Genomic DNA, 22414 nt, shown 5'->3' with positions numbered 1-22414 from the left:
TAAGTAATTTTATTTTTTTTAATATTTATTTTTATTTATATATTTATTTGGCTGTGCCAGGTCTTAGTTGCAGCATGTGGCATCCAGTTCCCTAACCTGGGATCAAACCCGGGGCCACCCTGCATTGGCAGTCTCAGCCACTCGACCACCAGGAAAGTCCAGTACTAAGCAATTTTAACAGCCAGGACCCCATTTATCTTTACAACCCTATGACGCAGCCAGTATAATTATCCTATCTTTCAGGTGGGGAAAGTAAGGCATAGAGTAATCAAGATCACCCAGCTACAGCCCCATTTCACTAGCTCCTAGCCACTATCGGACTGCTTCTTTTGTATACATGAGGGAAATGCTCTCTTTCTAGTGGTGTAACTACGTCTATTTCCAATGGAACTAACTGTTCCATTTAATTCCCTATCTCATTAAGTACTGGATTGGCCAAAATATTTGTTTGGGTTTTTTAATAACATCTTATGGAAAACCTTCACGAACTTTTCGGCCAATCCAATAGATTCATTGATAAAGTCAGTGCGTACATTTGTGAAGGGACCCTGCTATCCATGGAGCACTGCTGTGGGGAAAACAAATGTAGTCCGGTCCCTTGTGGACCACGATCTAAAAATCTATCAGGAAAGCTGGGCACATGTGCAAACAATGCAACTTCCACACAGGCAGAACCATAATACCACCCAGCTAGGGGCCTCAACTCTACTGAGATAAAGGAGGAAACAAAAAGGACTCAGAGCAAACAAGAGAGACCCCTCCTGGCCCCACTCTAAGCTAATGCTCAGAGAGTTTATTCACACTAAGTGCAGAAGAGGGAAGAGGAAAAGGGAGGCAGACAAGTGGGCAAGAGTAAGAGGCAGCCGATGAAGCAGGAGAAAAGAGAAAAGTCACGGGAACCCAAGCAGGTCTGCTGTGGAGGAAAAAAACTATCCCACCAGGCTCTGGAGCACTGGTTCATTATCAGCCAGGGCTGTTGCTGTTAGTCGCTAAGTCGTGTCTGACTCTTTGCAACCCCCTGGACTGCAGCCTGCCGGGCTGCTTTGTCCATGGGATTTCCCAGGCAAGAACACTGGAGTGGGTTGCTATTTCCTCCTCCAGGGTATCTTCCCCACCCAGGGATAGAATCCATATCTTCTGCATTGGCAGGAGGATTCTTTACCACTGAGCCGCCTGGGAAGCCCATAGCACCCGGGTAGTAGCTAACATTTATGATCACAACCCTGAGAAATGAAAAAGTAATCCAACTGTATTCTGAGTACACTGGTTAAGAGAGCATGCCTATGGCTGATTCATGTTGATGTTTGATAGAAACCAACACAATACTGTAAAGCAATTATCCTTTAATTAAAAATAAATATATTTTTTTTAGAAGCTCAGAATGAAACCTTAAAAAAAAAAAAAAAGAAAGCATGCATATTAGTCCTACTTTTCTTATGTCCATTTGGATGGAAAGATTTCATTAAAGCGGCCAAAATATTTTTTTAAGTTTTGGTCCTTAAAGAAGTAAGTTACGTTCTGTCACTGGTTCTGTAAGTACCACAGTCAGTCAGGACTGGGAGCTCCTGTTGGTCAACAAGACTCTGCCTGGAGGGGAGGGGAATTTGGGGTGAGAATGCATACATGTATATGTATTGCTGTCCCCCTGAAACTATCACAACATTGTTAATCGGCTATACTCCAATACAAAATACAAAGTTTAATTAAAAAACAAAGATGAAGATTCTGTCTGGCGCTCTCTGCTCAGGGCTCAGGTAAGCACTCAATCAGAGATGAGGGTCCCATGGCCGCTGGGACTTCCTTCACACATGGCTGAGAAAGTAGGAGAAGCTAGGGAGCCCCTCTCTCCCAAAGCCAGTCCTGAGGAGCCCGAGACCTCATTCCCCAGCTCCCTGGAGGCCACGCTGAGAGCAGAACTACCACCACCTAACCCAAGGGGACCTTTGCTGTCCCCTGAGGGTCACCACTCCCAGACTTCTCTAGAAGGAATCCTAATCAAAGTTGTCAGCAGATAATGTTCGAGGTTTCTCTATCTTCTTAAGCATGCGTGCTCAGTCGTGTCTGATCCTTTGCAACCCATGGACTTAGCCCGCCAGACTCCTCTGTCCATGCAATTCTCCAGACAAGAATACTAGAGTGGGTTGCCATTTCCTCCTCCAGGAGATCTTCCCGACCCAGGGATCAAACCCAAGTCTCCTGCATTGTTATGTGGATTCTTTACCACTGCACCCCCCGAAAAGCCCCCTATCTCCCTATGCCTGGTCCTAAATGGCTGTAGTCTGTTGCAGCCTAGAAAGGTAACAGAAAAAGTAAACGAAGCAAAAAGATGAGGCTCCATCACCACCACCATGGTTAGGCTTTACTAAGGATCTCAGAAAGCTCTGTAAAACCAGACGCTCACAGTTTGTGAGTCAGAACAAGACAGAAAGTACAGCACAAAGAGAGACCAACCTTTGAAACCCACACCACATCCGAATGGTGAAAACTTCTGCCCATTTTCTTTCTATGTGAACCTAAAATGTCCCCTGAATCCATCTCCCTCAGTCAGCTGAATTCATTCAACTGTTCCTTGTATATAATGTACTTGCCTGCTAATTTTCTATTATTTATGTTGTGTGTAAATGCCACTACATTGGCATAGCTGAACCAAAAATATCCATGAGGTTTTTATTTATTTATTTTTTTTCCATGAGGTTTTTAACTTACTTCTTATGGGGGGCAGGGGCAGAGGCAGGGAGGAACTACCATTTATAGAACATTTAGTATAATACAGACACTTCACACTTAAATGAGGTCTCCCTCATTTAACCTTGTAACAGCCCTCTAAGAGGGCCATCATTCCCATTTTACATATAAGAAAACTGAGGCTCAGAGAGGTTAAGTAAGCTGTGCAGAATTGCACAGCTAGCAAGTGTAGAAGCAGAGATCTGTTTCAGGAGCATTTGACCCTGACTCTGATGCCACCAATACCAATACCACCTTCTTGATGCTATCACCCGCAAAAGAGCTAAGCCGGGGACAGGGAAGACTGCTTCTGACTTCAGACAAGAACGCTCTTCCTTTTTGCCCTAACCCTGGCTGGCATTTCAGGGGCTGCCTTACATGATGAATGGGCTCAGGGCTCACACAAGATGTAATATGTCTTGATTTAGTGGGGCGCTTGATGGGTCGTCTGATTAAATTTTACTTGCAAAATTAATTCAGATTGTCTTGGCTGGGTGCTCCTGTCGCCCAGACGGCAGAGAGGCTGGGAAACTGTAAACAAGTGGTCAAGAGAAGAAGCTGGTGATGGTGGGAGTGCAGCGCCAGAGGCAGGTGACTTCATCAGCAGGAGGTACTGTTTTCTTCCACCAACGCAACCGAGCCTGCGTGAGCAGAGGGCAGGCAGCTGGGAGGGGCGCCGTGCTGAACCAAGTCTCCATGGGAAGAGGGTTCTTTGTCCCACGGTGATGGTCAGAAGGTGTTAGCCGAGGGCAGAGGCCAGGGAGGCAAAATAACTTCGGAGGGCTCCTCCCAGTCCTTGAATCCTCTGTGGTCATAACACATGGCCCACACTGCTACAGCCAGGAGAGAAAGAGTCAGCCCGGACTCCTGAATGCTGTCAGCAGGCAGCTCCAAGAACACGGCCGATGGCCTTGCAGTCGGGGTTGATTTACACCTCAGACAGGCCACCTTGGCACAGCAGTAGTTGGAGGTCGGGCCCTTCTGAGAGCAGGCTGCTGTCTGTACCAGGCCGGCTCCAATGATGGAGTCAGCTCACACCAGGAAGAGGAGGTCCACTGGGAGGCGAGGTCCCCAGGACAGGGTCCCTGTGCCACCAGAGGGGATGGAGAGTGATGAATGAGCAGGAATCAGCGGCCAGTGCAGAGTGCAGAGAAATTCACACAGGGCTGGGAACGAGACTGCCGGTCACCATTAATGGAGGAGCACAGAGGAGATGAATTACTGTAATTATGAACCTATGGAGCACAGTTTTTTTTAAAGTGTCCTCCCGTGTATGTACACAGTAGGTGATGGGGGTGGGTTTTCCTCCTAAAACAAAGCACAGGGGTTTAAGCCCCAGATACTGAGGATATATGCAGAAACCTAGTGACTTTTAAAGAGTGAGTGAACCGAAAGGAAACCAGAAGCTCCCCAAAAAAAGCAGGCACTGGATCCCTACCTCTTTGTGGAGTTGGCAGGAGGTAAGTGGAATCGATGGGGGTGAGGGGCGGAGGAGAGGGAGGTGCTGCCTCCTGGATGCCCTCTGTCTTCACCTTGTGAACCGGCCTGATCTGACTCCCATTTTAAAGGTTTACTCTGCCAGCGCTGTGAAGGACAGGCTGTGGGGAGGGGGCGGGGTACACAGGAACAGGGAGCTGAAGAGAGAATGGTAGTTCCATCTAGGGCGATGGTGGCTAGCAGAAGTTGAAAGGTGATTAGATTTGGGGTCTGTTTTTCGGGTAGAACAAACAGGATTGTTGATGAATATGGATTGCAAGATAAAGAACCATCAATGAATGTATGGCTCAGACCGGCTGTACTGTTATGTACACCAAATGGAATGACCTTTCATTCTCCCAGGCTGACCCTGACTCCCCAGCAATCTCCCCTTCAATTTAAATCTTGACCTAGACCCACCCCTTTCAACTAGCTGATAATTTACTTTAATCCAAGTTAAATAGCCCTTTGTGTGCTGGCAGGGAAACTTAACCATCACCTGAAAATGTATTTCTATGAGAAAAACTGTTTTCAAGTAGCCAACAGCCAATTTATAAATAAACTGCCAGAAATATGACCTGTACGTAAGTGGGAACTGCCTGTATAAATGTTGTCATTGCCTAAACCGTCAAATTCAAGGCAAAGCAATTTCTGTTGCTTCTGAGATTAACGAGCCCAGCCCGGCTGTGCGACTGTGATTCTCGGTGGGTGGGGCCAGTTGTTGCTGTTCAGTCACTAAGTCATGTTCGACTCTCTGCGACTCCATGGACTGCAGCACGCCAGTCTCCCCTGTCCTTCCCTATCTCCCAGAGTTTGCTCAAATTGTGTCTATTGAGTCAGTGATGCCATCCAACCATCTGGTCCTCTGTCATCCCCTTCTCCTCCTGGCTTCAATCTTTCCCAGCATCAGGGTCTTTTCCAATGAGTCAGCTCTTCGAATCAGGTGGCCAAAGTATTGGAGCTTCAGCTTCAGCATCAATCCTTCTAATGAACATTCAGGGTTGATTTCTTTTAGGATTGGTTTGATAGTGACAAATGTGGGAAGAAGGCCCCAGGCCTCTCATGATGACTGAGCCTCTGGGGACAGAGGTAAAAGGGACTTGTAGACTTGATGCCACTCACAGCTTTCCTGAGAGGTACAAAGAGCCAGGGATAAAGGGCAGATCTTCTCTCTGCATCCCCTGTGCCCTGCCCACCCCACCACCTAGACGCTGGGTGCTGCTCAATTCTATTTGTCAAATAAAAAGCTACCCAGAAGGGAAAGGCAGGTGGACAGTGAGTGAGAAGGATGACTGCTGTGTACCTCTCAGAGCAACCTCAGCCCCAACCTGAATTCCACTGATGGCAGAGAAGGTCTGGGAGCGTTGGCTGGGCGTACGGGGACGTAAGCAGACCTGGGTGGAAAGCTTTCTTAGCAACCTCGATGCAAATCAGAATCGGAGAAACACAAGCCAGACCCATGACTGCTGTGTCAGCTCCGGAGAGAAGCCTTTCCACCCTCATCTGGCCCGGCACCTCGCTGTGGCTTCTGGTTCACCACCCAGTAATGAGAGCGCCCAGACCTAATGAATAAGCAGGAAGCTGCACGACGGGCTCTGCATTCAGAATCCCCGCCAGCAAAAACCACCAGAGACTCAGACTGAGGCTGGAAATGTCTCCATTTGCAGGAGTGACACGTGGAGTCATGGGAAAGACCAGGAGATAGCGCATGGTCATTGGCTACCTGCACTTTGACCCAAGTGTGTGTGCGCTGAAGGACACATGGGCTGCAGAGAACCATCTCAGGCCCCCCAGGCAGCTGAAGCAAGCACTCCATCCAGCGGACCTCCGTGGACACCTCCCTTCCTTCCGCGACACTGGGTAGCAATGTGGATGCAGTCTTCCTGCCGCACCCTCAAACCCAGCAGATATTCCTCATCTGAAAGGAGGGCGAAAGGGGCTCAGGGCCATCTGAGCTCACTCGCAGGAGACTGGAAAGGAGGAGGAAGCCAGGCCTCCCTGTGACTTCATGCCACTCAGCAGTTTGGGGAGTGGAGAAGCGAACCTGGGAGGAAAACAAAACCAAAGTGGAGACAGGATTTCTTGCAGGGGCCGCAGGGGGAGATGCTGTGGTCCAGCCCTGACACCCAACCGCAACCCCAACACTGAAAGAGACGGCAGGACATGCTGTGAGACTGCAAAGGCCTTTATGGCAAGAATAATGAAGGAACTGCCCCTCTGATGAGCCAGGGCTCTTTTAGTGCATAAATTGTTTCTGCCAAGATATCCTGGGCTCCAAACCTCACACAATCTACAGAGCCTTCTGCAGTCCCACTGGGGCCTGACCCTAGGTTTTTTAATGTTAGATATTCATTCACTTTCCTTTTGTTCATGGTGCCTACAGATGCCTATAGTTCAAGGCTATTCCAGGGACTGTGCGTGTGTGTGTGTGTGTGTTTGACCCCTAACATTCTCCCCAGTGTCAGTGTCTGCATGCACCCAGCCCTGTCACGTCTGTGCCCCCTCCAAGCTGGTTTCTCTGTGTGAAAGCCTGGCCTGGACACTGTGGCCTGGACCTTCCTCAGCCCTATCCCTCCCACTCCACCCCCAACTCTACCAGCTTTGGGAAAACATGGTCTGCTCCAGTATGAAGAGAGAAATATCCGGGTACAAGAGACATGTGGGCAAGCAATCTACACTCACTTGCTTGTTCAGATTCCACAGAACACAGTCCTCATGACATGCCCCCTACATCTGGTCCCTGACCCCTTTTCACACCTCCTTCCTTCTCCGGGCACAAAGGGTCCTCTCTCTCACAGCTCCAGCCCCTGAGGGAGCCAAGTGCTGTTTTCTGGTTCCGAACAGAACCCCCAAGTTCAGGTCCTAACTTCCTTTCTCTGTTGCCTCTTGGAAAATTAACCCACTTCTCGTTTCTCTAGATCTGGGTCAAGTTGCTGCGCTTCTAATGCTGTTCATCCCTCTGACCCCACTCACTGCCTCCACTCCCTCCCCTTCCATCTTCACCCTACGTAACCAGTGACATCTAAAGTAACAATTCCAGCCTCCCAGGAGGGTTGGTCACTCCTGCTCTTCCCTCCTTTGGTTTCCAGGCACCACCTCTCCTGCATGTCTCCCTTTCAGTCACCCCCAAGGTTCCCCGACTCCCATCTGGAATGCTGACTCCCCCGGTCTGATCTGATCGCTGGTCCTCTTCTCTCTCACATCACACCCTCTTCTGGGCAATCTCGTCTAAACCCTTCACCTGCTGCCCATTAGCTGATGATCCTAAATGTTTATCTCCAACATCTTTTCTATCTCAGAAGTTCTTGGACATGCATAATTATGGCTCCGTATAATCTCTCCCTTGCAAATAACCTCAGACTCTTTTCCCCTTCCACCCTCCTTCCATTCCCTGGGCTGAGTCCCCAGTCCGCCAGAATCCAACTCTCCGTCTTCTCCACGTCTGCACCTCAGGCACCGAACGTTTCGGGAGGCGATCAAAGAGCCAGGCTGACTGCTCGCACTTTAATTTTATAACCACAAGCTTCAGACAGGCACTCAGCATCACCCTGTACTCCTCCTACAGATCCCAGGTAAGGTCGCCCTACCCCCTGCTCTCAGACTCCTGTCTTCTGCCCTCCCTCCTTCCTCAACAGCCCCTGGGACTCTCAGCCCCTTGCCTCACCCTGTAACCCACTAAGAAAACAAGGAAAGAGGAAACCCCTTAATTTCTCACCACCAAGTTGGCAGCCTTACCTCCTGTTCTCAAATTCTCTGTCATCCCTCCACTTCTGCTCCAGGAGAGGCCAAATCAGTTGATTTCAAGCCCTCCCTTTCATTCAGGAAGAGATTCCCCCTCTCTCCTGTATTATCAATTTATCCCCCCTACACTAGATCATTTCCATCACTATTCACACACTCCGCCATCTCCTGCCTTTAAAAATAAAATGCCCTCCTTGAACCCACATCCCCCTCCAACCACAGCTCCATCACCTGCTCCTGGTCACAGCTCACCTCAAAGAAACTTCAGTGATCACACCCCTACCCCTCTCTTCCTGTTCACTCTTCAGTCACCCCAGTCTGGCTTATCGAGGTCACCGATGACTGCCATGTTGCCAAATCCTGCAGATGCTTCTGTGTTCTTCTTCGCTGTGACATCCCCATCACTCCTGGATATAGCTGACCTCTCCTTCCTGGGTGCTGTGGCTCCACACTGCCTGGGCTCCTCTCTGTCTGGCCACTTTCTCTCTCCATCACTGGCTTCTCCATCTCTACCAGGCTCTAAGATTGGCAAACTTCAGGGCTCTGCCCTCAGCCCTCTTTTCTCCATCTCTATATTTTCCCCCTACATGACTTTTTTCTTAACCACTGATGACACCCAAATTAACCCTGACCCTTGGCTTGGGCAAGAGACTGATATCCAACTGTTGACTTGTTAGGGCTGCTTAGTTGTCTGATTAGCTTCTTCAACAGAATCTGCTGAAAAGAGAAGTTCCAACCCGTCCTGCCCACCAACCCAACACTCCTCCAGCCCCGTTCCTCACCAGCATCACTAACAGCTCCATCTTCCTCCAGTCACTCCAGCCCTTCCAGTCCACCCACAGCAGTCTTGTTGATCCTGCACCAGCTACCCCAGGACTCTGCTGGCATCATCTGCCCACTCTGCCATGACCACCCGAGTTTAAGCCTCTCCTCCGCCCACCTGAACAGCTACAACAGCCTCTCGAGGAGTCCCCTGCTTCCACTCATGCCACTCTAGAGTCCATTCTCCACCGGCAGCCAGAGGCATCTTTTCAACATGTAAATGAGATCATGTGCTCCTCAGCTCAAAATCCTTTAATAGCTTTTCATTGCACTTGGAACCGAATCCATTGCAAGTGACAGAAAACCCAACTCAAACTGGCTTAAATGATAAAGACTAAATTATTGATAGCAAAATGTCTGAAGACCTCCTATTTTCGCACCTCAATATCCAAGGGAGCCTTTTCTACCATGAAGGGCCCTGAAGGCCAGGAACGGCCCTGACATCTGACTGGCATTCTCTGACCCTGGGCATCTGTTCTCGTACAGGTTTCCCTGGTCTTCCCTCATTTCACGGCAGCTGCTTGTCCCAGATCCTCCTCTGCACCCCAGCTCCACCGGCTGCCCACAGCCACCCTCCTCAGCCTCTGCACATTCCAGTCCCAGGCTTCTGCTCTGAGCCCAGCAGCATCTTGCGGCAAATAACCTTTCCCAGGTGGCGCTAGTGGTGAAGAATCCGACTGGCAATTCTGGAGACATAAGAGATGTGGGTTCTATCCCTGGTCATGAAGATCTCTTGGAGGAGGACATGGCAACCCACTCCAGTATTCTTGCCTGGAGAATCCCATGAACAGAGGGCCCTGGAGGGCTACAGTCCATGGGGTCACAAAGAGTCCGACACGACTGAATCGACAGCGTGTGCAACCTTTCCAGGCTTAGGGTGGTGTTCACTGTGCCTCTCCCATACTCTGTCTAACCGCAGGTCCTTTCTAAAGGAAAAAAGACCTTTTTCATTTTTTAAAGATGATTTTCTTTTTTAATTTTTATTTTTTGGCTGCACCACACAGCATGTGGGATCCTAGTCCCCGGAACAGGGATCGAACCTGTGAGCCCTGCATTGGAAGCAGAGTCTTAAGCACTGGACCACCATGGAAGTCCCAGAAAGAGAGCTTTAAAACATGGGCTGCTGCAGCTCCCATGACGCTCCCTCTTCCTTGGTTCAACTTTGTGTCTGTTCACTGCTGCCATCTAACAATATCTCATGGGTGGATAGGGGGCATGTGTCTTCTGATAAGAAGCAGCCAAGAAAGAGAGCATCCTTCAGAACGTGCCCCCTCCCCCCGGCAGGGTCCAACAGCTGCCTAGGCCAAGCACTCACCCTTGCTTTTCCGACCAGCATCGTGTGGCCCCAGGTTCTGTGGCCTAGAATATTGGTTTGGAGCTGTGCTTCCACTCAGAAGGCCTGGCCTCAAAGGAAAAAGCTTGGTGCTGCGACTCAGAGGGCCCTGGGGCTGGGGGACAGACGCCCAGGGACGGGCCTCTGCTCCAGGGCCACACCCAGGTACCAAGACTCCCTCTAACCCACAGCTGTGCATCCTCCACACTGCCATCAGCTCGTCCCAGAACGCCAACAGGATCACACTGTTCTCTCTCCTAGAACCCAGCAGCTGAGAAGAGAAAGTCTGAATCCCCTAGTAAGGCGATCAAGGAACCAGCTTGCTCCCATCTCCTCTCCTGTCAGCCTGCCATCCACCCAAGTGAGACATGCTGTCTCCGACCACCCTCCCTTTTCCATGCCGCCCACCTTCACTGTCTCTGCCTGGAGTCCCCTTGTTTTTACACCACATGGCTCCACCTTGTGCAGTTCTCACCTCCAGTGTCCCCCACATATCTCTGCTCATCCCCACCCCCATCAGAACTAGGGTTACCTGGGCATCCATATACTAGGTCCCCTTCTACACACCTGCCTTCTACAAACCAGCATTTAAACAACACGACACGAGGCGTATTCTCACACAACAGGGAGAACTCCTGGGTGCCAGGCAGGGCCTGGCAGTCTGGCAGCCTGAGCCAGCATCATGCTTCCAGCACCAGGTAACAGGAGATGACTCACGCAACGGCTTTGATCAGGACACCTGTGCGTGCACTTCCCAGGGTCTGGCCCCCATGTGTGCCCGCCCACGGGGACCCTCTGGATTTACCCCAGCATAGGCCAAGCAGCCCCACTTGGCCCGGCAGGCGCCCAGCAGCAGTAGGCTGCAGATTCCCCAAGCACCCAGCACATTTATCCCGCTAATGAGAAGTTTCTTAAAGCTCTAACCAGGCTCTCTTCGTCAAGCAGATTCAGCAACAGATTCTTATAAAAAATAAATTCAGCACATTAAACCCAGATTTCAGCACATTAGTGGACCCATGGGAGGGGCCTGAATTTACCGAATATCAGGCAGTTGCTGTCTTTTAATTAAAAAATAATAATGATGAGCTCTTGTAATTTTTGGTCTCTCCCTAAGAAAGATTTTCTGATTTCCCATGCAAGATACTTTGATGGAAAAACCATATGTTTATGCTGGGACAAAACCCATGCCTGAGTGGCTGGAAATGGGGCTAATGCTTCCCCACTTGGTCTCACCAACTGCAACCGTCTCCTCCACCTACGTGATCACTGCCTTGAAAGTGTGTGTGAGACTGCGCGCCTGTTTAGGCGTCTGACCACCTCCAGTGATGCTGCCTGTGCCCCGCCCTCACGTCGCCACAGTATTTGTCCCTCTCTGTCCCTCCAGCCATCCGGCCACCTGCTGAGGTCACTGCTGCTAGGAGTCAGACACGCCTGAGGCAAGGTCACTGACCTCCGGAGCTCACAGTCTAAGTGCAAAGAGAGATGTCAAGACAAACGAGCACAGCCGCTAAAGGCCACAGTGGACGCAAGCCTGCGGTGTCCCGGGGGCAAGAAGAGGGGACCCTTTCTAGTAAAGGCTTCCAGAAGAGGCTTCATGGGGGAGATGGACACTGAGCTGGCTCCTGAGGATGGGGGCGGGAGGGGGTGCGAAAGGGACAGGTACTTCAAGTAGATGGGATGGCCATGCAAAAGGGATGGGGCGAGCCAAGCAGGAGCTCTGAGGGAATGGCACAGAGCCCAGGGGAGGGACGCAGGGCTCTGCATGCAAGAAGAGGCTTAAGCTAGATGGTTGGTCAGGCAATGCCAAGCCTCCCTCGTTGTTCCAAAGCTGTGTTCAGGCCCAGAACCTAGTGGTATTAAGGGTTGAGGTCATATTTGGTTCCTCTAGCAAGATTCTGAATCATCTTCTGGTATTTCTCTTTCATACCCAGTTCATGGAAGCCTGAAGCACTGCCCCAATCCCATCCATATTCATAACAACCCCAGAGTGGGGAGAGGACTCTGGGAGAGTTGGTGCCTGTGACTCAGAAAGGGGAGCGACACACTGGGTCAGGCACTTGGGGTTAATGATTATTAGACCAGCAGGTGCGGAAGCTACACACCCACAGCCTGGCGGGAAGCAGACACAGCCCCCAGGAAGTCCTCTGCCATCCCAGAAAGAACCGCTCCAGACTACTTGGTCTGTTCTCACATGGCTCACCCTCTCCCTACTCCTTCGCCCTCCTTGAAAATAGCCCTGATCATTTCTTCGGACCAGCTGCAGTCCTGAGAAATGTATGAGCACATCCACGTCCACAGGGGATGAAGCAGCTGAACCAGAACGGTCGTGTGGATGCCATAAGGCGTGGTTTTCAGAGAGGGGTACCACCCGCAGACACCTCCCTTCTCCTCCACACACTGGCTCCCCTGGGAGGATGACACCCCAAGGGACCCTGTTAGAAGCACAGGACAGGTCTGCCATGCCGCGGGGTCAACACCTGGACCAACCCACGAGGACAGAAGACTCTTAGCCACTGGCTACAGGGGCACTGAGGAGAGAAAGGGAGGGCACCCAGGCCATGAAGTGGGCAGCAGACCACGAAGCAGAGCCCAGGGGGGCTCACCCAGAGCCTCCACCCTTGATGGAGGGAGACTGTCCCTGCTGCTCCCGTGTGCGCATAGCCTCAACCGAGTGGAAAGCTCAGGATGGAGCACGCCTCTGGCTTTCAGTAACGCCTTCCCTGTCTTCATAAAGCCTGAGTTAAAGAACCACGAGATGTTGCTATCGAAAGATTCCTGAAACTGGTGGTCCCCACCTGACCACTATAATCACAATTGCTCCAGTCCCAAGTAGGCAAAATCCAGTAAACAGCTTCAATGCCTCCCTTTCCAATTCATTGCTGTTGCTATTTCACACAAGAAAGAGGAATTTAAGAGCCCGGGCCCTGGAGTCACTCTGTGCATATTAAAATCTCATCAATTCCTGGCTGTGTGACCTTTGCCAAGTTACTTAACCTCTCTGAGTCTGTTTTCCTCACACTCTAAAAAAAGGGTTAATAATAACAGTACCTCAAAGCCCTTAGTATAGTCCTTAATACACAGCATTCAGCACATCAGTTATGATTATTAATGTTATTATACATAGTAGAATTATGGGCGATTCCCACTCTCTTACATTTGCCTCACTGTATTTTAAACTCTCTTCAAAGAACATATATCATTTTATAATAAGAAAAAAATTATCTCAGGAAAAAAAACTTCAATTAAATTAATTCAATATAGTTTCAGCCAAAAGAACATTCTAAAGACTAGAGATAAGGTGATTTGGAGTGAGCAAAGCTCCATTTCTGGTGTGACTACGTAACGCACAGACGTGCTCTCGGCCCCTTTTTCAAAATGACTCCCAATGTCTCCTCATGACCCTGGCTGAAGAATTCTACCCGGAGGTGAAGCAGGGGACGCTGGGCCCCACCCCGGCTTCCAGCCAGGCTCAGAGCCTCTCTGGTTCGTTCACGCCTCTCTGGCTCAGAGGTGCATTCTCCAGCAGTGCCCAGACTCGCAGCTGGACTCCTGCAGCTGTGAGTTCTGACCCCGCCGCAGACATGCCACGTGGCCTTGGGCTAAGAGGGCAACCTCCCTGGTCCAGCTTCCCCATCTACACACTAGAGAAACAGGACCCTCCGGCAGAGGGCTGTTGTGCAGCTCCAGTGAGGCATGCGGGCACCCCGCCTGGCACTGGGAGGGAGCCTGGGTGCTCACCATCGCAGGTCCCCTCTCCCGAGTGCTGCATGGTGTCCTCTCCTTAGTCCATCTGTGAAATGGGCCACACATGGTTCCTCCATGACATCCTAAGTCTCCATGTCCAGCCCTGACCCCTCTCCTCCTTTAGGACCAGAGCTCTGGTGACCCACAGGACGACCTCCTTCCTTGTTTTCCCTCGTACATCAAACTCAGCCTGTTCTAAACCCAAGGAAATATCGGCAAAGAGGGACACAGCTTCCTCATAACAGCTGTGCTGCAACTGTTCCAATCTTCACATTTAAAGGGCATTTTTCTCGATACCTACCCAGTTGTGGCCATTTGGGTTGAAAGGGCCTCACCAAATCAATTTAACACATTTTATTAAAGGTTTACTCAAAAGGTCCATTCAGAAATGAAGACGAGCTCACCTGCACTCAGGAAATACTTAGTCTTGGGACTTCCCTGGACCAGAGGCTAAGACTCCACACTCCCAATTCCAGGGACCCAGGTTCCATCCCTGATCAGGGAACTAGATCCCACACACCTCAACTAAAGATCCAGCATGCCGCAACTGAGACCTGGAGCTGACAAATAAACAAATAATAAATAAAATAAGTTTGTGGGTTTTTTTTTTTCTTTTTAGGAGAAATACCTTGTCCTGGTGAAATAAACACAGGAATAAATGGTTTGAAAACACTGAGTGGTAGGTGCTCCAGTAAACCTGTTTAAAGCTTGATGCTGGCTCAAAACAGAGGCCACAGTGACAAAGAATCCGCCTGCCAATGCAGGAGATGCAAGACATGCACATTCGATCCCTGGGTTGGCAAGATTCCCTGGAGAAGGAAACGGCAACCCATTCTAGTATCCTTGCATGGAAAATCCCATGAACAGAGAAGCCTGGTGGGCTGCAGTCCATGAGGTCACAAAAAGTTGGACATGAATGATAGACTGAGCATGCATGTACACAAAAGAGGGGACGATTGGCTCTGTCCACGGGGAGGGGATCAGCAAAAGCTTGAACTGGCTGTTGAAGGATGAATAGGAGGTTGGCAGATGGGCAAGGAGGCAAAGACAGACAGAACAGCCTCGGCAAAGGCCCTGAACCGTGAACTACCACAGCATGCCCAGAGAAGCTGCACCTGGACCCGGTGCCTGGTCCCCAGGTTTGGGGGAGGTGATGTAACACGCTGGCAAGGGTCTCCCGGCACACCAACAAGTGGTGCTTTGTATTTCTGAGACCACAGCCCTCTTTGAGAATCTTATGGACACTATCAACCTTGTACCTCAAAGGGACAGATTCACTTGGGATTTCCCCGGTGGTCCAGTGCTTCAGACTCTGCGCCTCCACTGCAGAGGGCATGGGTTCAATCCCTGGACAGGGAATTAAAATCCTGATGCCACATGCATGCGCGCTAAATCACTTCAGTCGTGTCCTACTCTCTGCAGCCCTGTGGACCGTAACCCATCAGGCTCCTCTGTCCATGAGATTCTCCAGGCAATACCAGAGTGGGTTGCCACGCCTTCCTCCAGGGGATCTTCCTGACCCAGGGATTGAACCCATGTCTTAAGTCTCCTGCATTGGCAGATGGGTTCTTTACCACTAGCGCCACCTGGGAAGCGCTGCATCCCACCGAGTGCCGCAAGATATGGCCAAAAAAATTAAAATTAAAGGCATAGTGTCACAAACTTGCATCCAACTCCAGAGTCTTCCTAGCTCTGGACTCTACCCATGACCCCTGCACATTTAGGACATCCAGGTATTGAACCCTGGGTGAGCACCCTCAAGAAGAAACCTGGTAATAGGCACTCAGCCCCTGCACTCCAAGGTGTGGGTTATTCTGCCCTAGAAGCATCCTGACACACTTAACTACCATTAAAGCCACCCTGCTCTTTCCCAGCCACCTGAATAGGTGGGCAAGACCTTCAGTGATCTGTGCCCAGAGGTCAGGAAGAGCCTCCAACGAGCCCGGGGTTACCATCATTCCCAAAGGTACTCCCCGCCCAGGAAACACTCCATTCCTTGCCCATCCATCCCACCCCTTTCTGCTGCCAGCTTCCCCACCAGTGAGAGTCAGAGTCACAGCCCCACAGTAACTTGATTATTTAAAAACTGCTTTGGCAGGCAACCTTGAGAAGGAGTTCAGAAGCCAAGCAGGTTGGAGCTGCAGGCTCCTCTTTACCTGGCTGCCTCCTTTCCCGTCAGGGAACCCACTCACCCTCCTGGTGCAGAGACCCAGTGTCGGGCTCCCAGTGGAGGCATCTGGTTGATGTGTCTGGTGACCCTGTTCAGCAGAGAAAAGCTGACATGGCTTTAAATATTTAACCACTTTAAATATGTGGTAATGATAATAACTTCACCGATGGCAGCTTGACTTAAGCTCCAGATCAAATAAGATCTGTTGAAGCCAAAGTACTTCCAATTCAATCCCTGGCCAGCTTCCCTCACAGTTGAGAGCCACGAGGGACAGCTGTGTATCCCAGACAGAGCACTGGACTTGGAGTCCACCTGCAAAGAGGGGCAGATAGCACTCCTTCCCACTGTGCTATTGTGAAAAGCATGACATCATGTTTGCAAAAATGCTTCCTTTGGTGACCTATTATTCAGTGGAGATAGACACAAGGGATGACTATCACTGAGAATTTAAGATGCTCCCCACTCATCCGAAGGTTCCACCCTGTGATATGCCACGCCTCTCACCTGGTACCTCTTTAAGATAGCGGGAACAGGGACTTCCCTGCTGGTCTGGTTAAGACTCCAGGCTCCTGATGCAGGAGGTACGGGTTCCACCCCTAGTTGGGAAACTGAGATCCTGATGTTAGGATCTTAGCCAAAATTAGCATCACAGCCTAAAACTAAATAAATAAATAAAAGAAAAAGAGGTGGGAGGAAACAAACCAAAAAAGAAAGATAGCCAGAACACAGGCCCGGGACTATCCCATGGGCCCCTGGAAGCCACCCTAGCACTGGTAAAGGGGCTGGACTCTCCTTCCACAGGGACAGCTTCCTCAGGGTGCTATCCCCCAAGCAGAGTGTCCCGGGCACTACCTCTGACCTTAGGGAGTCTACCTCCACGGAGAAGCCTGGCGGAGTGCCTCTCACCTGCTCTGGACGTGGCTCTGGTCTGGATGATCCCAGTGCTGCTTGCCTGCCCTTGAACAGAATTCCCCAGTCTGGGGAGTAAGGACAGAAGAAACCTCATCTGACTCATGGACCGCTGAGGATGCTGACCTTCTCTCTGATGCCTCCGTTGGGAGGACCCTAGCCCATCCTGGGATGCACTCAGAGCCCCAAGCTCTGGCTGGTATCATCAGAATTGTCCTGCAGACTTCCTGGGATTGCCTTGACTCACAACTGGAGAAACGCAATCTCTTTTTCCTTCTGACTTCCTTCTCCTCTGGAGTGATCTGGGTGGTTGAGCAGGAGGGCTTGCCAGTTTAAAAGTCTCAGATAAACAGCGTACTCCAGCACCTGGCCCACCTCTGCACTTGAAGAGAACAGACCTGAGGCAGTCGGCTCAGACAGCTCTAAGTGGCAAGGAAGCCAACAGTGCTGGCTATTGCAATACACACAATCTCATTACTAATGTGAAAATTGGTGCCAACTTAGGGAGAAAGAAAAGGGAAATCTGCCTGGAATGTTAAGTCCCAAGGATCTGGAGTGGTTGGATGGGCCGGTCCTGAGAGAGTGGGCCTTTATAACATAGACTTCATGGGAAGGGAATCAGACAGAAGGGAATCTGGTGGACCAGAGTCAGGTGGTGTTGGAGGTAGGGGGTGTCACCTGGACATTTTCTACTTCTCAGAATAAGCACCCACCTGTAAGTAACTCCTGTGCCCTACCCCTTCTTCTCAAGAGGAAACAAATCTCAAGAAACACACCCCTCCCCACTGGCCTGGTACCAAACCTGTCTGGAGAAGCAAAGGTGCTTAGGGACAGGCACGTGTCTGGAGGGATGTGTTGAAGCTTCTGAGACCATGAGTGGGGTCGATACCCAGGCTTCTTCCTAGCTCTAAAGAAATCCTTGGGACTTCCCTGGTGGTCCAGGGGTTGAGAGTCCTGCCAGTCCAGGGGACACAGGTTTGATCTCTGGTCTGGGAAGATCCCACATGCCTGCTGGGCAACTAAGCTGGCATGCCACAGCTACTGAGCCTACATGCCCTAGAATCTGTGCTCCACAACAGGAGAAGCCCCCATCAACACAACTAGAGAAAGTCCACTAGCAGCAACAAAGACCCAGCACACTGAAAAATGAATAATTTTTTTTTAATTTAAAAAAAGAAATCCTTCTGCTCTCCTTAGAGCTATGTGATATATGAAAGTCTGTGGCTATGACCACAAAACACACTTTTGTTTATTAAGGCTAAATAATTAAGACCAGGTTTTCATTTAAATGTTGGCCTTGGCCATAAATCATGAGCTCCCTCTGTGGTTCTCCTCACTGGATGATGCATACAGACCCCTGCCCTCCACCCTGGGTCCTTCCCCTTAACAAGGAAAACTCACTCAAAGGTTTGTTTTTGGTAAAGAACAAGTGAGTATGCGTTCCAGCCCATACGCAGAAGAGCACATATTTATTCTACTGCAGATTCACTCATTCATTATTGAGCAGCTACTTTGTGTGTGGCAAAGGGCCAGGACTGAGGCTATAAAGGAACGCAGGCAGAGTGTGCTGGGGGAGGGGGTACCAACGCCCACCCAGGGTGCAGTTGGGGGTATGAATGCCCATCCAGGGTGCAGTCCGAGCAGCAGCGCGCTGATGGAAGCAGGTACCACGGACTTGGAGACCAGAGAAGAAGCAGTGATTAATTCTGCCTTGGGCTTTGGCAGAAGGCATTTGCATTTGCTTCCTTCACTGTGAGTTTCCAGGTAGGACTCCCCCAGGCAGTACAGCAGCTGCTCCGCTGAGATCTCAGTCACCACATTTGTACACACTCAGCTGCCTTCTCTCCGTGTCCAATAAAGAGCAAGGCAGCAGTGCTAGTCAGGATGGTGAGAGTTTATTTAGAGGCTTGCTGTGTGGCCGGAACTCATGAAGCATCTGGACATCCCCACCTAGGAGTCCCCTGCCTGATCACAACCCAAATGTCCTCCTGCCTCACAGTCTCTTGTTTCTAAAGAAACTGCTGGCCACGTAAGGAGGGGATGCTGAAACTGCGGAAAGGAAAAGGAGGTGTCTCCTCTGACTGGGGATGGGGCAAAGAATATGGGACAGTGACGCAGTTAAGTAAGGATCTTTCTCCTCGAACCATGCTGCAGACCTTCCAGGGTCTGAAGCATTCACCCTGAATCTTCTCGTCCACCTTCCTGCAGTCCACTGGCCATCTCACCAGCTGGCTCCCAAAGGTACTGCGGTTTTAATCAACCTATCTCGGAGTGAGGCACTCAGTAATGAGCACAGGGTGCCCCCCTACCTGGCTCGAGCATGATCTACTTAGGGGGCGGGGTTTGGGCACATTCCCTTTGCCTGAACACATGGTCCTTTCCTCAGATTGCACTGGGGCTACAAGGAGCTCGTGTCAGCCCCATCTCCAAGTCCTTTGCCCCTCACAAGGCCAACTCGGGTCTCCTCATTCTGTGTTCATGTAATTGATTTTTTTAAAAATCTGGATGTGAGACTTAGAGTAGTTAATTCCATGGGCTTGGCTTTGGCCCACTGTTCTGCCCATCAGTCATCCCACATAGCAATTATGTCACCTAGTGGAGTGGCTCTTCTCCCTGCCTGATAATCTGCCTTCTCTCTCTTCATCCAGGACATCCAGAGACATGCCACCCAGGACAGGCCCAAGGATGACACCCTTGGCACTACAGGAAGGGCTCAGTTACTCTTCATCATGAAAACACGTGGGGAACTGAATGAAAGCCCAGACAAAGGTGAGTTTTCTCTGGGTCCACCTTAATTCTTAATCAACACTCTGGATTCAATTATTTAACCCGCTATGAATCTACCTGTCTGTACATCAGGACTATAACAGCATTTCATCTAATTTGCCGAAGAAATGATGCTTTCAAACTATAGCGCTGGAGAAGACTCTTGAGAGTCCCTTAAACAGTAAGGTGATCAAACCAGTCGATCCTAAAGGAAATCAACCCTGAATATTCATTGGAAGGACTGATGCTAAAGCTGAAATGCCAATACTTTGGCCACCTAATGCGAAGAGCTGACTCACTGGAAAAGACACTGATGCGGGGAAAGACTGAAGGCAGGAAGATAAGGGGGTGACAGAGGATGAGATGGCTAGACAGCATCACCAACTCAATGGACATGAATCTGAGCAAACTCTGGGAGATAATGAAGGACAGAGGAGCCTGGTGTGCTGCAGTCCATGGGGGTCACAAAGAGTCAGACGTGACTTAATGACTGAACAACAAGAATCGTATTCCTAAAACACAGTCAAGACTTGGCTCAAAGCTCTGTGAAGTTAAGACACCGTGTCTAAGATACTTAGACACAGTTAAGTTTTTGGAACAACAAAAAAAAGAAAAGATGAGGTTGACTTGGCTTGCTCTTCATGAGCACTGCCAGCCCCAGTGAACACCTCTGTTTTCCCAGAGCTCAAAAACCATCTGCTCCACATGCTCTTCCAAAATATTGGAGGAAAATGGCCTAACACTTATTGCTTCATAATATTCTTTAATCTACCTTTTTCTTCTTGGTGAAAACATCTGCCTGTCTTCAGACTTCTGGCACCTCTCCGACTCTCCAGGCAATTTCTCGGCACGATGCTTCTAGAATCACATTGATAATCGTCCGCAGCTCCCCTAAGAATGACTCTGTGGTTACCTTTGTTTGTCATCATCTCAGATTGATCCCTAGCCTTGGCCCAAGAAGGTATAAAGGCAGCCCTTGGTCAGGAGCAGCCAGTCAAGCTTGCTAATACCGCATTCAAGTGCATTCATGCCTGCCGCCGAGAAATAAAAATGATGCCCGCTGATTGGAGGTCGGTTATAGCATCAGTTTCATAACTTGACGACTGCTCATTACGTGTGGCAGTGTGCATGGATATGTGTACCCAAAGCATTCAGCATTCATTGGGTTCCTGCTATAATAATAATAATAGTTAATGTTCATGTCACTTACTATGCTCAGGTACTAAGTGCTTCGTATATTTTACTCGTTTAATCCTCGCTCCAGCCCTGTGAGGTGAATACTCTCATTATCTCCTCTTTACAGCAAACAGAAGCACACAGCTGGAAGTGGTACAGCTGGGATCGGAATCCAAGCAGCCTGGCCCCCGAGTTTGGGCTCTCAACTACCGTTCTCTCTTATTAGGCATGTTTGCTTATATCAGTAAGATGTCATCCCAAGACTTCCACTTCATTTCCTTCAATCTACCAGCACACCTCACATTCCTTACATCTGGGTACTCCTCATCATTCCCTGAATGTTCCATGTACTTTCATAGAACTCGTGCCTCTGTTCATGTTATTGGCTCTGCCTGGAATCTCCTTTCTCCTCTTCCCCACGGAGAAAACTCCTATTCATCCTTCAAAGCCCAGTTCAATGTCATCTGTTCAGTGAAGCATGTCCTATTCCCATCCTGGATAGAATCATTTATTCCCTCCCTTCTGATCCTATAGCAAGTTGTTTGCACTACACAATATCTTAACTGGCTAGATCAGGCTTTATAAATAGTGCAAGATTCTGAAACAGGGATGTAGGGGCCAGGCAGCTGACAAAAAAACCGCAAGAAAAAAGCTTGCAGGTTATCTGGGGCTTAGTCATTCATTCAATAGATACTTATTTAATGCTAATTGTATACCAGGCACTACTTCAGATACCGGGGATTGAGCAGTGAACAAAACACAGAAATCCCTGTCCTCATGGAGCTCACATTCTAGGGGGGCTGGAAAATAAACAACACAAATAAGTAAACATATTAGAAGCGTTGTGTTACTCACTCAGTCGTGTCCGACTCTTTGCGATCCCATGGACTGTAGCTCACCAGGCTCCTGTGGCCATGGGATTCTCCAGGAATACTGGAGTGGGTTGCCATTCCCTTCTCCAGGGGATCTTCCCCACCTAGGGATCGAACCTGGGTCTTGTGCATTGCAGGCAGATTCTTTACCACCTGAGCCACAAGGGAAGCCCCAAAACATATTAGAAGGTAGTAAGAAAGAGGTAGTAAGGAAAAAAGAGGGGCAGGGGCAGAGAGTACAGGGGAAGGACAGGAATGTTTTGCAATGGAATCCTTATCTCTGAGACTTAACGCTTGGTTGCCACTACACAGTACCAACCAGAACAGCATAGACAGTGTTCCTTTTCCCACGGAACTTGGCCAGCACTTCAGAGGAAAAGCAGGCCCCTCAGCTGCCTCACTCTTACCTCTAGCAGTGGTGATAAGGAGCCAAGGAGCCAATAGGAGCCAAGACTACCCTATTGATCTGAGGCTGACACAGATGAGAAGGACCAGCCAACAGAACCACTGGAAAGGACACACAGCTGCAGTGGTCACAGCTAGCAGTAACTACACTTGACACTCACGCGGAGCAGTCCGCCGAATCCTCCCAGGTTTATAAGGTGAGGGCTGTTGTCATCCCCCTTGTGCAGATGAGGCCACTGAGGCTTGGAGAGGTTAAGCATCCTAATCAACAACCCG

At 49.9% G+C, this 22414-nt stretch overlaps 1 protein-coding gene and 1 long non-coding RNA gene across 3 annotated transcripts in view; one reads left to right on the top strand and one right to left on the bottom strand.

Moving 5' to 3' along the window:
* The window catches only part of GRIK4 (glutamate ionotropic receptor kainate type subunit 4), a 498615-nt gene that overhangs the window by 451712 nt on the left and 24489 nt on the right, over positions 1-22414 (bottom strand). The window lies entirely within an intron of this gene.
* LOC147357608 (uncharacterized) lies at positions 4045-8888 on the top strand. The gene is made up of 3 exons (XR_015141459.1): positions 4045-4184; positions 7654-7772; positions 8755-8888. It is a non-coding gene; the product is annotated as an uncharacterized LOC147357608 (long non-coding RNA).

Source organism: Bos grunniens, chromosome 15 (assembly GCF_055505025.1).
Source record: "Bos grunniens cultivar Pamir isolate PY7600 chromosome 15, Bosgru_T2T1.0, whole genome shotgun sequence".
Taxonomy (NCBI): domain Eukaryota; kingdom Metazoa; phylum Chordata; class Mammalia; order Artiodactyla; family Bovidae; genus Bos; species Bos grunniens.
This window is presented reverse-complemented; position numbering and strand designations above follow the sequence as displayed.